This window comes from Arachis hypogaea, unplaced genomic scaffold (assembly GCF_003086295.3).
Source record: "Arachis hypogaea cultivar Tifrunner unplaced genomic scaffold, arahy.Tifrunner.gnm2.J5K5 arahy.Tifrunner.gnm2.scaffold_30, whole genome shotgun sequence".
Lineage (NCBI taxonomy): Eukaryota > Viridiplantae > Streptophyta > Magnoliopsida > Fabales > Fabaceae > Arachis > Arachis hypogaea.
The window spans coordinates 343,348-356,100 of record NW_027255469.1 but is presented as its reverse complement, the minus strand read 5'-3'; the positions used below and the strand labels follow the sequence as shown (position 1 = coordinate 356,100).

Genomic DNA, 12,753 nt, shown 5'->3' with positions numbered 1-12,753 from the left:
TCCCGAGGAGGACACCTAAAGGCGAGCCGTAATGGCCTCATCTTTGGCAAGCTCCTTCGGTTTTTTTCACAGTTTTTTTCCAGATTCTTTTTCGTTTTTTTTTTTTTTTTTTTTTTTTTTACGTTCTGCTGACCCTCGTTCTTTAAATGACGCTATCCCGAGGAGGACACCTAAAGGCGAGCCGTAATGGCCTCATCTTTGGCAAGCTCCTTCGGTTTTTTTCACAGTTTTTTTCCAGATTCTTTTTCCGTTTTTTTTTTTTTTTTTTTTTTTTTTACGTTCTGCTGACCCTCGTTCTTTAAATGACGCTATCCCGAGGAGGACACCTAAAGGCGAGCCGTAATGGCCTCATCTTTGGCAAGCTCCTTCGGTTTTTTTCACAGTTTTTTTCAGTTTTTTTCGTTTTTTTTTTTTTTTTTTTTTTTTTTTTTACGTTCTGCTGACCCTCGTTCTTTAAATTACGCTATCCCGAGGAGGACACCTAAAGGCGAGCCGTAATGGCCTCATCTTTGGCAAGCTCCTTCGGTTTTTTTCACAGTTTTTTTCCAATTTTTTCCTTTTTTTTTTTTTTTTTTTTTACTTCTGCTGACCCTCGTTCTTTAAATGACGCTATCCCGAGGAGGACACCTAAAGGCGAGCCGTAATGGCCTCATCTTTGGCAAGCTCCTTCGGTTTTTTTCACAGTTTTTTTCCAGATTTTTTTCCGTTTTTTTTTTTTTTTTTTTTTTTTTTTTTTTTTTTTTTTTTTTTTTTTTTTTTTTTTTTTTTTTTTTTTTTTTTTTTTTTTTTTTTACGTTCTGCTGACCCTCGTTCTTTAAATTACGCTATCCCGAGGAGGACACCTAAAGGCGAGCCGTAATGGCCTCATCTTTGGCAAGCTCCTTCGGTTTTTTTCACAGTTTTTTTCCAGATTCTTTTTCCGTTTTTTTTTTTTTTTTTTTTTTTTTTTTTTTACGTTCTGCTGACCCTCGTTCTTTAAATTACGCTATCCCGAGGAGGACACCTAAAGGCGAGCCGTAATGGCCTCATCTTTGGCAAGCTCCTTCGGTTTTTTTCACAGTTTTTTTCCAGATTTTTTTCCTTTTTTTTTTTTTTTTTTTTTACTTCTGCTGACCCTCGTTCTTTAAATGACGCTATCCCGAGGAGGACACCTAAAGGCGAGCCGTAATGGCCTCATCTTTGGCAAGCTCCTTCGGTTTTTTTCACAGTTTTTTTCCAGATTCTTTTTCCGTTTTTTTTTTTTTTTTTTTTTTTTTTTTTTTTTTTACGTTCTGCTGACCCTCGTTCTTTAAATTACGCTATCCCGAGGAGGACACCTAAAGGCGAGCCGTAATGGCCTCATCTTTGGCAAGCTCCTTCGGTTTTTTTCACAGTTTTTTTCCAGATTCTTTTTCCGTTTTTTTTTTTTTTTTTTTTTTTTTTTTACGTTCTGCTGACCCTCGTTCTTTAAATACGCTATCCCGAGGAGGACACCTAAAGGCGAGCCGTAATGGCCTCATCTTTGGCAAGCTCCTTCGGTTTTTTTCACAGTTTTTTTCCATATTTTTTCCTTTTTTTTTTTTTTTTTTTTTCTGCTGACCCTCGTTCTTTAAATGACGCTATCCCGAGGAGGACACTAAAGGCGAGCCGTAATGGCCTCATCTTTGGCAAGCTCCTTCGGTTTTTTTCACAGTTTTTTTCCAGATTTTTTTTTTTTTTTTTTTTTTTTTTTTTTTTTTTTACTTCTGGCAGCTCTTCGTTTTTTTCACAGTTTTTTTCCAGATTTTTTTTTTTTTTTTTTTTTTTTTTTTTTTTTACGTTCTGCTGACCCTCGTTCTTTAAATTACGCTATCCCGAGGAGGACACCTAAAGGCGAGCCGTAATGGCCTCATCTTTGGCAAGCTCCTTCGGTTTTTTTCACAGTTTTTTTCCAGATTCTTTTTCCGTTTTTTTTTTTTTTTTTTTTTTTTTTTTTTTACGTTCTGCTGACCCTCGTTCTTTAAATTACGCTATCCCGAGGAGGACACCTAAAGGCGAGCCGTAATGGCCTCATCTTTGGCAAGCTCCTTCGGTTTTTTCACAGTTTTTTCCATATTTTTTCCTTTTTTTTTTTTTTTTTTTTTGCTGACCTCTTCTTTAATGACGCTATCCGAGACATCTAAAGGCGAGCCGTAATGGCCTCATCTTTGGCAAGCTCCTTCGGTTTTTTCACAGTTTTTATCCCTTAATGAGAACGGGAACAGCAGAAGCTTGTAAGTCTCAGGATTCACACCATTGGATTTGACAGTGTCACAGATCCTCAAGAAGGTAGATAGATGTTGATTTGGATCCTCCAATGGTCCTCCTCCAAATGAGCAGTTATTCTGGACCAATGTGATGAGTTGTGGCTTCAGTTCAAAGTTATTTGCATTGACATTAGGGGTGAGAATGCTGCTTCCACAATGTCTAGCATTTGCAAAAGTATAGGAAGCCAATACTCTCCTCTGTTGTGGTGGATTATTAACTCCTTCTCCTGGATTAGATGTATCTCCTTCCATCTCGTGGTATTCTTCCTCAGATTCTTCTTCTCCAACAATACTTTTCCCTCTTTCGGCTCTTCTTAACCTCCTGAGAGTTCTTTCGTCTTGTTCATGAAAATTGGGTATGGCTCTTTGTGTACCTGACATACAAGCAGAACATAAGAGCACACAAACCAGTGATACTTCAATCTACTGCTAGAATGAAGTTTTAGTTAGCTTAAGCAAAAATTCAAACAGTTAGTGGGTTAATCAAAGGTTAAAGAAAAATAAAGAAAAAGTGCTTGATCTAGATTACCACCTCACTTAATCATTGTCAATCTAATCAATCCCCGGCAACGGCGCCAAAAACTTGATGAGATATTTTGGTGAGAAACGAATCTCTCCCAAAACACCCAAAACTAACCGGCAAGTGTACCGGGTCGTATCAAGTAATAAAAACTCACGGGAGTGAGGTCGATCCCACAGGGATTGAAGGATTGAGCAATTTTAGCTTAGTGGTTGATTTAGTCAAGCGAATCAAGTTTTGGTTGAGTGATTTGTGAATTGCAGAATGTAAATTGCATGAAATTAAAGAGAGCGGGAAAGTAAATTGCTGAAACTTAAAGAACAAGAAATTAAATGGCAGAAACTTAAAGTGCAAGAAATGTAAATTGCGGAATCTTAAAGTGCAAGAAATGTAAATTGCTTGAAATGTAAAGGGGATTGGGATGTGGATTTGCAGAATTTAAACAAAGAAAAACTAAATTGCATCAAACAGAAGAGGGAAGGGGAATTGGGATTGAACCGGAAACAAAGCAGTAAAGTAAATGAACATAAGAGGCAGTAAACAGGGAATTGAAATGAGAATTTCAGATCTCAGGACCCAGAGACTAGAAAACCAAGTCTAGATCTCAATGCCTTCCTAGATCCAATAAGAACAATGGCAAGGAAATTGTAAATTGCAAAGAAAAGAGATGAAGAACAATGAACCGGAAATGAAATTCAATTAACAGTAAAATAAAGAAACAGAGAGATCTAAGATTGAGATTGAAACAGAATTTCTTCAATTCTCCAATCCAAGATCCAAGACAAAAGTAAAATGAAATTGCAAGTAAAAGGAAACAAAGAAATTCAAGTTCACTCCGTAACAAAAGCTTCCCAAAAACTATTAAATTACTCAAGTTCGAAAAGCTCTTCGAAACTATTATGAAAATTCTAAAAGGAAAGCTCTAAAAGAAAACTCTCCGAAAAAGCTCTCTAAACAAATTGAATTCTATCCTATTTATACACTTTCCAAAATGATCTTCAAGCCTTGAGTTGGGCCTTTGTTCTTGGTGGAATTGGGTTGAAAGAGGCCTTGGTTGATTGCTCTTAAGATTGAAGAAGAACCGAAGTGAACCAATTGAACCGGAAATGGAGTTAGCCAACGTTGGTCTTCAACGTTAGGGTCAAAGTTAGGGGTCTAACTTTGACCCTAACTTTTCATATCAGCAAACCACATTCTTCTGGTTTAGACGTTGGCGCCAACGTTAGGGGTCTAACTTTGACCCTAACGTTGGCCTTGCTTGGTGTGATTGGTGCCAACGTTAGCCTCCACGTTAGGGGGCTAACGTTGGCGCAAACGTTGCCTACTCCCCCATTGTGATTTAAGTGCCAACGTTAGCCTCCAAGTTAGGGGGCTAACGTTGGCGCAAACGTTGGTAGCCCAGGGAGAAACTCTCAAGTTCCAACGTTAGCCTCCAAGTTAGGGGGCTAACGTTGGAGCTAACGTTGGCTACTTCCAAAGAGTGATTCATATGCCCAACGTTAGCCTCCAAGTTAGGGGGCTAACGTTGGGGCTAACTTCATGCAACCCGGTTCAATTTTCACTTATTCCATTGTCCTCTCTTCACTCCTAGCCATTCCTCTTTGCTTCAACCTTTCTCCAAGCCTTCTTCACCTATCATTGATCAACCAAACTAATCAAAGTTTTGCTCAAAATCATGAGGTATTCAATCTTCCACAATATGCAACAAATATAGTTCAAAACCTCATGAAATGGCATGAATTCACATATGGTTGGTTCAATCAAGGGAAACATGAAAATCTACTCAATTAGCTTGCTTGTAGCTCAAGAAAGTGCATAATTCTAATGAAAACTAAAGAAAAAGACTAGCTAAAATGGGCTAGGATGACTTGTCATCACAACACCAAACTTAAAGCTTGCTTGTCCCCAAGCAAGAAATGAATTATTAAGAAGAAAGAATGAAATGGAAGAGGAAGTTCATGCTAGCAGAGTGTTATTGATAGTTCATGGGGTTTTATGTGGATATGCAAATGCTCACTTCTTATTGACTCCTAGGCCTAGAAAGTTCCTTCAAGCTCAAGTGACATACTGCTATGACCTCTCATTATTCCTTTATCCTTGGCTTTTACTTTATTCACAAGCTTTATTTGAGTGTCATGTGTAGCAAGTTCATTTTCTTTCTTTATACTTGACACATTATTCACCATAGACACTTGGCTCACATTCCTTCTTAAAACATTGATGCCCAGCACCTCTTTGGCTACTAAATGTTTGTAGTTAGGTTGCTCTTGATAATGGATTTTCAGCTGATGATCCCGGGTTAGTTAACCCAAGTCACCAAGTGTTGAGGCACTCCTAAGAGCTTACTAATCCAAGCAGATCCTAGTACAAAAACATCACAGGCATATATTTCAAAGTTCAAGCTATTGGTGTCCAGCTTTATTTCTTTTTGTTTTTCTTTTGTTTTGCCACTTTTTGGCTCTCTTTGTTCTTTCTTTCTTTTTGTTTTTCTTTCTAACCAAGGAATCAATTCAATTGAGATTCATAGACAGTAGCCACTTTTACTTAGAAGAGATATCTAGCTATTTATTCACTAAAAGTGAGCTATTATACAATCACACACACACCACCACTTACTTTTATTCTACTTCTAACTAACAGAGCCATTATTCTTCACATTCAAACTGTTCTTTTATTGAATTAAAAGATGCAGGGGACAACAATGCTTCTTGTAAGTGAAAATGAACACACAAGCCAACATAAAAACCAGCCTACAAAAACATAATTGATGCATACTACACTAACAGTTTCTGTTAAAATGGGCATATTCATACTTCCAAATTAGAGCAATTCAATACTGATGGAGTTAAATGACAATACAACCTCTTGGTGGCTCCTTCTTCTTTCATCTCAGCTAATGGTGAGTAGTCCTCCCAGAAGAGTGATTGATTTTCTGCAGTGTTAATGGAAGTTGCTTGTTTCTCAAGCCCTTATGTGATTTGTTAGTGTGCAAGACTTTCTTGTAGGCGTTTGAACTTACTTTGGTGTGTGAACACCAAACTTAGTCTTTGCCATGTTTCTTATCCATAACCATATGTGAAAGCTTAAATCTTTGCTAAAGGTAATAAAATTGAAAACTAGAAACAGACAATGCTTAAATGATTTGTCAGATTGCTTGGAGCTGGTAACTCTTTATATAGAAAGTGAGAATGTGCTTTTAAGTAAGATTTTGGTGGACACCAAACTTAGAATCCTTCATTCTCCCTTAATATGTTTTGGTGTGAAACACCAAACTTAGCTCCTTGCAATACATACCAATCATTTAACCTTTTTATTGAAATAACTATGAAAAGAAAACTACCTCAGGTTGGGTTGCCTCCCAACAAGCGCTCTTTTATTGTCACTAGCTTGACACTGAGGCTTTCTTTTATGGCGGTTGATGACTGTAGTGCCTCAACTTGTCCCCTCTGATCGTGAGCTTCTTCTTTGTTCCTTGGTGCTCTATCTCAGCATGTTCTAGTGATAATATTTTGCTCACAGTATAGTAATCGTTAGTCTGTTGGTCTGTTCCCAGTTGTTGATAGACTAACTGCACTTTGTCACCTTTGGAGAGCCCTTCTGTTGGAATTTTTTTTTCTTCCACCCCTTTTTGATTCTGTTTTTGTTTTTCTTCCTTCCTTTTGTTAATTCTTCTTCTTTGAAAACAGGCTCCCTTTTGAAATTCCTTTTCTTAGTTGCCAATACTACAATGTTCCCTTGAGCTTCTTCATTACTTTGCACAGTCTCTTTCTCTTTTTGGCCTGCTGTATCATCTATCTCTTGCTTGGGAGGGCAGTTGTTGTTTGTCTTGTTGATTTCCTCCCTCCACTGCAGATTCTCCTTGTCTGTTTCTGTACCATCCTTCTTTTCATTACTGTTCTGTGTTTCTGGTAGTACACTCAGAGTGATATTTTCATTATGCATCCTGAGGGTTAATTCTCCTTGCTCTATGTCTATGATGGCCCTAGCAGTGGCTAAAACGGTCTTCCCAGTATAATGGAGTCGCCCTCATCCTGATTCGAATCCAGGATCACAAAATCTGCAGGGAAGATGAATCTATCTACCTTGACTAGAAGGTTCTCAATTATACCACTGGGGCATATCACTGATTTGTCCACCAATTCTAGAGACATCTGTACTGGTCTTACCTCTTTTATGCCTAACTTTTTCACTAGAGAGGCAGGCATCAGATTGATACTAGCTCCCAAGTCACACATCGCCTTCTTGATAGTTATACTGCCAATGGCGCAGGGTAGAAAGAAACTCCCAGGGTCCTCAAGTTTGGGAGGAAGTCCCTTCTGGATTAGTGCTCTGCATTCCTCAGTGAGCAGTACAGTTTCATTAACTTGCCAACTCCTCTTCTTGTTGATAAGTTCCTTCAAGAACTTTGCGTACAGGGGCATTTGCTCAAGTGCTTCAGCTAAGGGAATATTGATTCTAACTTCTTAAGATTTCAAGAAATTTTGGGAAGTGTTGGTCCTTAGTTTCCTTGTTAAACCTTTGAGGATATGGCAAGGGAGGAGTGAAGTTATTTCCCTGCCTTTGGTCCTCAGTTGGCTCTTCAATTACTTCCTTTCCCTTTCTTGATTTTTGTGGCTGATCTTCTTTTTCTTGAACTTGATTCTGAGTTGGCTTGCTTGCTGCCTCCTTCTTGTCATTGACTTTCTCTTCTTCAGCTTGTTTCTTGTCACTTTCCTTTGGCTTCTTGGTTGCTTCTTCATTTTTCACCAAGACTTTTCCACTCCTCAATTGTATTGCCTTGCATTCTTCCTTAGGATTTGGGATTGTGTCACTTGGCAGTGAGCTTGAAGATTTCTCAACAGAAATCTGTTTGGAGATTTGCCCAATTTGCCTCTCTAGGCTCTTCATGGAGGCTTCATGGTTCTTGGTTGTCATTTCTTGGTGTTTCCACATTTTGTCTATCAAGGTTTCCAAGTTGGTGAGTCTTTGAGATTCAGGTGATGCTTGTGGTGGGTTGTGAATGTGGATGGTGGATGGTAGACATTTTGGTTGGTGGGTTGGTTATTAGATTGGTAATGGTTGGGGTTGGAGTAGTTGTTTTGAGGTTTTCTGTAGGGGTTTTGGTTGGTTTGCTGCTGGTTGTGGTTTTGGTTGTTTCTTAAAGTGTTTTGGTTTGAGTTTCTCTGCCATGGTTGTTGATTTTGGTTGTGATTGTCTCCCCACCTAAGGTTTGGGTGGTTCTTCCAAGAAGGGTTGTAAGTGTCACCATATACTTCATTTGGCCCAGAATTTTGGTTGTGCATGTACTGGACTTGTTCTTGTTGTTGCTCCTCTTGAGTCTCTTCACTCTGACCCCATGTGGTTGATGGCTGGCTAGTGTTGACTGCTGCAACTTGGAGACTGTCAATCCTCTTAGCCATTTGCTCAAATTGTTGTTGAAATTGCTGCTGCATCATCTTGTTTTGAGCTAGGATTGAATCCACTCCGTCTAGTTCCATTACTCCTCTTCTTTGTGATGGTTGGCGGCTTCTTTGATGAGCAAAGAAATATTGATTGTTGGCCACCATGTCCACAAGATTCTGAGCTTCCTCAGCAGTTTTCATTAGTTGTAGTGAACCTCCAGCAGAATGATCTAATGCCTCCTGAGATTTCAATGTCAGGCCTTCATAGAAATTTTGCAGCACATCCCATTCATTGAACATCTCTGGAGGGCACTTTCTGATTAAGGCTTTGTACCTCTCCCATGCTTCATACAAGGATTCAGCATCTAATTGTGTGAATGTCTGCACCTCAGTTTTCAGCCTGATGACTCTCTGGGGTGGATAGAATTTGGCTAGAAATTTAGCCACCAAGTCATCCCAACTAGTGATACTTGCTTGGGGAAAAGTTTCAAGCCATTGTGCAGCCTTATCCCTTAATGAGAACGGGAACAGCAGAAGCTTGTAAGTCTCAGGATTCACACCATTGGATTTGACAGTGTCACAGATCCTCAAGAAGGTAGATAGATGTTGATTTGGATCCTCCAATGGTCCTCCTCCAAATGAGCAGTTATTCTGGACCAATGTGATGAGTTGTGGCTTCAGTTCAAAGTTATTTGCATTGACATTAGGGGTGAGAATGCTGCTTCCACAATGTCTAGCATTTGCAAAAGTATAGGAAGCCAATACTCTCCTCTGTTGTGGTGGATTATTAACTCCTTCTCCTGGATTAGATGTATCTCCTTCCATCTCGTGGTATTCTTCCTCAGATTCTTCTTCTCCAACAATACTTTTCCCTCTTTCGGCTCTTCTTAACCTCCTGAGAGTTCTTTCGTCTGTTCATGAAAATGGGTATGGCTCTTTGTGTACCTGACATACAAGCAAACATAAGAAACAACCAGTGATACTTCAATCTACTGCTAGAATGAAGTTTAGTTTAAGCAAAAATTCAAACAGTTAGTGGGTTAATCAAAGTTAAGAAAAATAAAGAAAAAGTGCTTGATCTAGATTACCACCTCACTTAATCATTGTCAATCTAATCAATCCCCGGCAACGGCGCCAAAAACTTGATGAGATATTTTGGTGAGAAACGAATTCTACCAAAACACCCAAAACTAACCGGCAAGTGTACCGGGTCGTATCAAGTAATAAAAACTCACGGGAGTGAGGTCGATCCCACAGGGATTGAAGGATTGAGCAATTTTAGTTTAGTGGTTGATTTAGTCAAGCGAATCAAGTGTTGGTTGGGTGATTTGTGATTTGCAGAATGTAAATTGCATGAAATAAAGAGAGCGGGAAAGTAAATTGCTGAAACTTAAAGAACAAGAAATTAAATGCAGAAACTTAAAGTGCAAGAAATGTAAATTGCGGAATCTTAAAGTGCAAGAAATGTAAATTGCTTGAAATGTAAAGGGGATTGGGATGTGGATTTGCAGAATTTAAACAAGGAAAAACTAAATTGCATCAAACAGAAGAGGAAAAGGGAATTGGGATTGAACCGGATCTTATAACAGCAAAGTAAATGAACAATGAAAGCATTAAACAGAGAATTGAAATGAGAATTTAGATCTCAGGACCCAGAGACTAGAAAACCAAGTCTAGATCTCAATGCCTTCCTAGATCCAACAAGAACAATAGCAAGGAAATTGTAAATTGCAAAGAAAAGAGATGAAGAACAATAAACCGGAAATGAAATTCAGTAAATAAAGCAGAGAGATCCAAGATTGAGATTGAAACAGAATTTCTTCAATTCTCCAATCCAAGATCCAAGACAAAAGTAAAATGAAATTGAAAGCAATGAAACAAGAAATTAAAGTTCACTCAAGTTCAAAAGCTCTCCGAAAACTATTATGAAAATTCTAAAAGGAAAGCTCTAAAGGAAAACTCTCCAGCCAAAAGCTCTCTAAACAAATTGAATTCTATCCTATTTATACACTTTCCAAAATGATCTTCAAGCCTTGAGTTGGGCCTTTGTTCTTGGTGGAATTGGGTTGAAAGAGGCCTTGGTTGATTGCTCTTGAAGATTGAAGAAGAACCGAAGTGAACCAATTGAACCGGAAATGGAGTTAGCCAACGTTGGTCTTCAACGTTAGGGTCAAAGTTAGGGGTCTAACTTTGACCCTAACTTTTCATATCAGCAACCACATTCTTCTGGTTTGGACGTTGGGCCAACGTTAGGGGTCTAACTTTGACCCTAACGTTGGCCTTGCTTGTTGTATGGTGCCAACGTTAGCCTCCACGTTAGGGGGCTAACGTTGGCGCAAACGTTGCCTCTCCCCCATTGTGATTTAAGTGCCAACGTTAGCCTCCAAGTTAGGGGGCTAACGTTGGCGCAAACGTTGGTAGCCCAGGGAGAAACTCTCAAGTTCCAACGTTAGCCTCCAAGTTAGGGGGCTAACGTTGGAGCTAACGTTGGCACTTCCAGGAGTGATTCATGCCCAACGTTAGCCTCCAAGTTAGGGGGCTAACGTTGGGGCTAACTTCATGCAACCCGGTTCAATTTTCACTTATTCCATTGTCCTTCTTCACTCCTAGCCATTCCTCTTTGCTTCAACCTTTCTCCAAGCCTTCTTCACCTATCATTGATCAACCAAACTAATCAAAGTTTGCTCAAAATCATGAGGTATTCAATCTTCCACAATATGCAACAAATATAGTTCAAAACCTCATGAAATGGCATGAATTCACATATGGTTGGTTCAATCAAGGGAAACATGAAAATCTACTCAATTAGCTTGCTTGTAGCTCAAGAAAGTGCATAATTCTAATGAAAACTAAAGAAAAAGACTAGCTAAAATGGGCTAGGATGACTTGTCATCAGCGAGCCGTAATGGCCTCATCTTTGGCAAGCTCCTCGGTTTTTTTCACAGTTTTTTCCAGATTTTTTTTTTTTTTTTTTTTTTTTTCTGCTGACTCGTTCTTTAAATACGCTATCCGAGGAGGACACTAAAGGGAGCCGTAATGCCTCATCTTTGGCAGCTCCTCGTTTTTTTCCAGTTTTTTTCCAGATTTTTTTTTTTTTTTTTTTTTTTTACGTTCTGCTGACCTCGTTTTTAAATGACGCTATCCGAGGAGGACACCTAAAGGGAGCCGTAATGGCCTCATCTTTGGCAAGCTCCTCCGGTTTTTTTCACAGTTTTTTTCCAGATTTTTTTTTTTTTTTTTACGTTCTGCTGACCCTCGTTCTTTAAATGACGCTATCCGAGGAGGACACCAAAGGCGAGCCGTAATGGCCTCATCTTTGGCAAGCTCCTCGGTTTTTTTCACAGTTTTTTTCCAGTTTTTTTTTTTTTTTTTTTTTTACGTTCTGCTGACCCTCGTTCTTTAAATGACGCTATCCCGAGGAGGACACCTAAAGGCGAGCCGTAATGGCCTCATCTTTGGCAAGCTCCTCCGGTTTTTTTCACAGTTTTTTCCAGATTTTTTTTTTTTTTTTTTTTTTTTTTTTTTTTTTTTTTTTTTTTACTTCGCTGACCCTCGTTCTTTAAATGACGCTATCCCGAGGAGGACACCTAAAGGCGAGCCGTAATGGCCTCATCTTTGGCAAGCTCCTCCGGTTTTTTTCACAGTTTTTTTCCAGATTTTTTTTTTTTTTTTTTTTTACGTTCTGCTGACCCTCGTTCTTTAAATGACGCTATCCCGAGGAGGACACCTAAGGGAGCCGTAATGCCTCATCTTTGGCAAGCTCCTCCGGTTTTTTTCACAGTTTTTTTCCAGATTTTTTTTTTTTTTTTTTTTTTTTACGTTCTGCTGACCCTCGTTCTTTAAATGACGCTATCCCGAGGAGGACACCGAAAGGCGAGCCGTAATGGCCTCATCTTTGGCAAGCTCCTCCGGTTTTTTTCACAGTTTTTTTCCAGATTTTTTTTTTTTTTTTTTTTTTTTTACTTCGCTGACCCTCGTTCTTTAAATGACGCTATCCGAGGAGGACACCTAAAGGGAGCCTAATGGCCTCATCTTTGGCAAGCTCCTCCGGTTTTTTTCACAGTTTTTTTCCAGATTTTTTTCGTTTTTTTTTTTTTTTTTTTTTTTTTTTTTACTTCTGCTGACCCTCGTTCTTTAAATGACGCTATCCCGAGGAGGACACCTAAAGGCGAGCCGTAATGGCCTCATCTTTGGCAAGCTCCTCCGGTTTTTTTCACAGTTTTTTTCCAGATTTTTTTTTTTTTTTTTTTTTTTTACGTTCTGCTGACCCTCGTTCTTTAAATGACGCTATCCCGAGGAGGACACCTAAAGGGAGCCGTAATGCCTCATCTTTGGCAAGCTCCTCCGGTTTTTTTCACAGTTTTTTTCAGATTTTTTTTTTTTTTTTTTTTTTTTTTTTTACGTTCTGCTGACCCTCGTTCTTTAAATGACGCTATCCCGAGGAGGACACCTAAAGGCGAGCCGTAATGGCCTCATCTTTGGCAAGCTCCTCCGGTTTTTTTCACAGTTTTTTTCCAGATTTTTTTTTTTTTTTTTTTTTTTTTACGTTCTGCTGACCCTCGTTCTTTAAATGACGCTATCCCGAGGA

At 39.0% G+C, this 12,753-nt stretch overlaps 1 long non-coding RNA gene across 1 annotated transcript in view; it reads left to right on the top strand.

Annotated features, from left to right (window-relative positions):
- The first annotated feature begins 587 nt into the window (after positions 1–587).
- LOC140183397 (uncharacterized) overlaps positions 588–12,753 on the top strand; it is a 128,480-nt gene continuing 116,314 nt past the window's right edge. Inside the window, exon 1 of the long non-coding RNA XR_011879407.1 lies at positions 588–794. This is a non-coding gene — a long non-coding RNA (uncharacterized lncRNA). The remainder of the gene's footprint in view (positions 795–12,753) is intronic.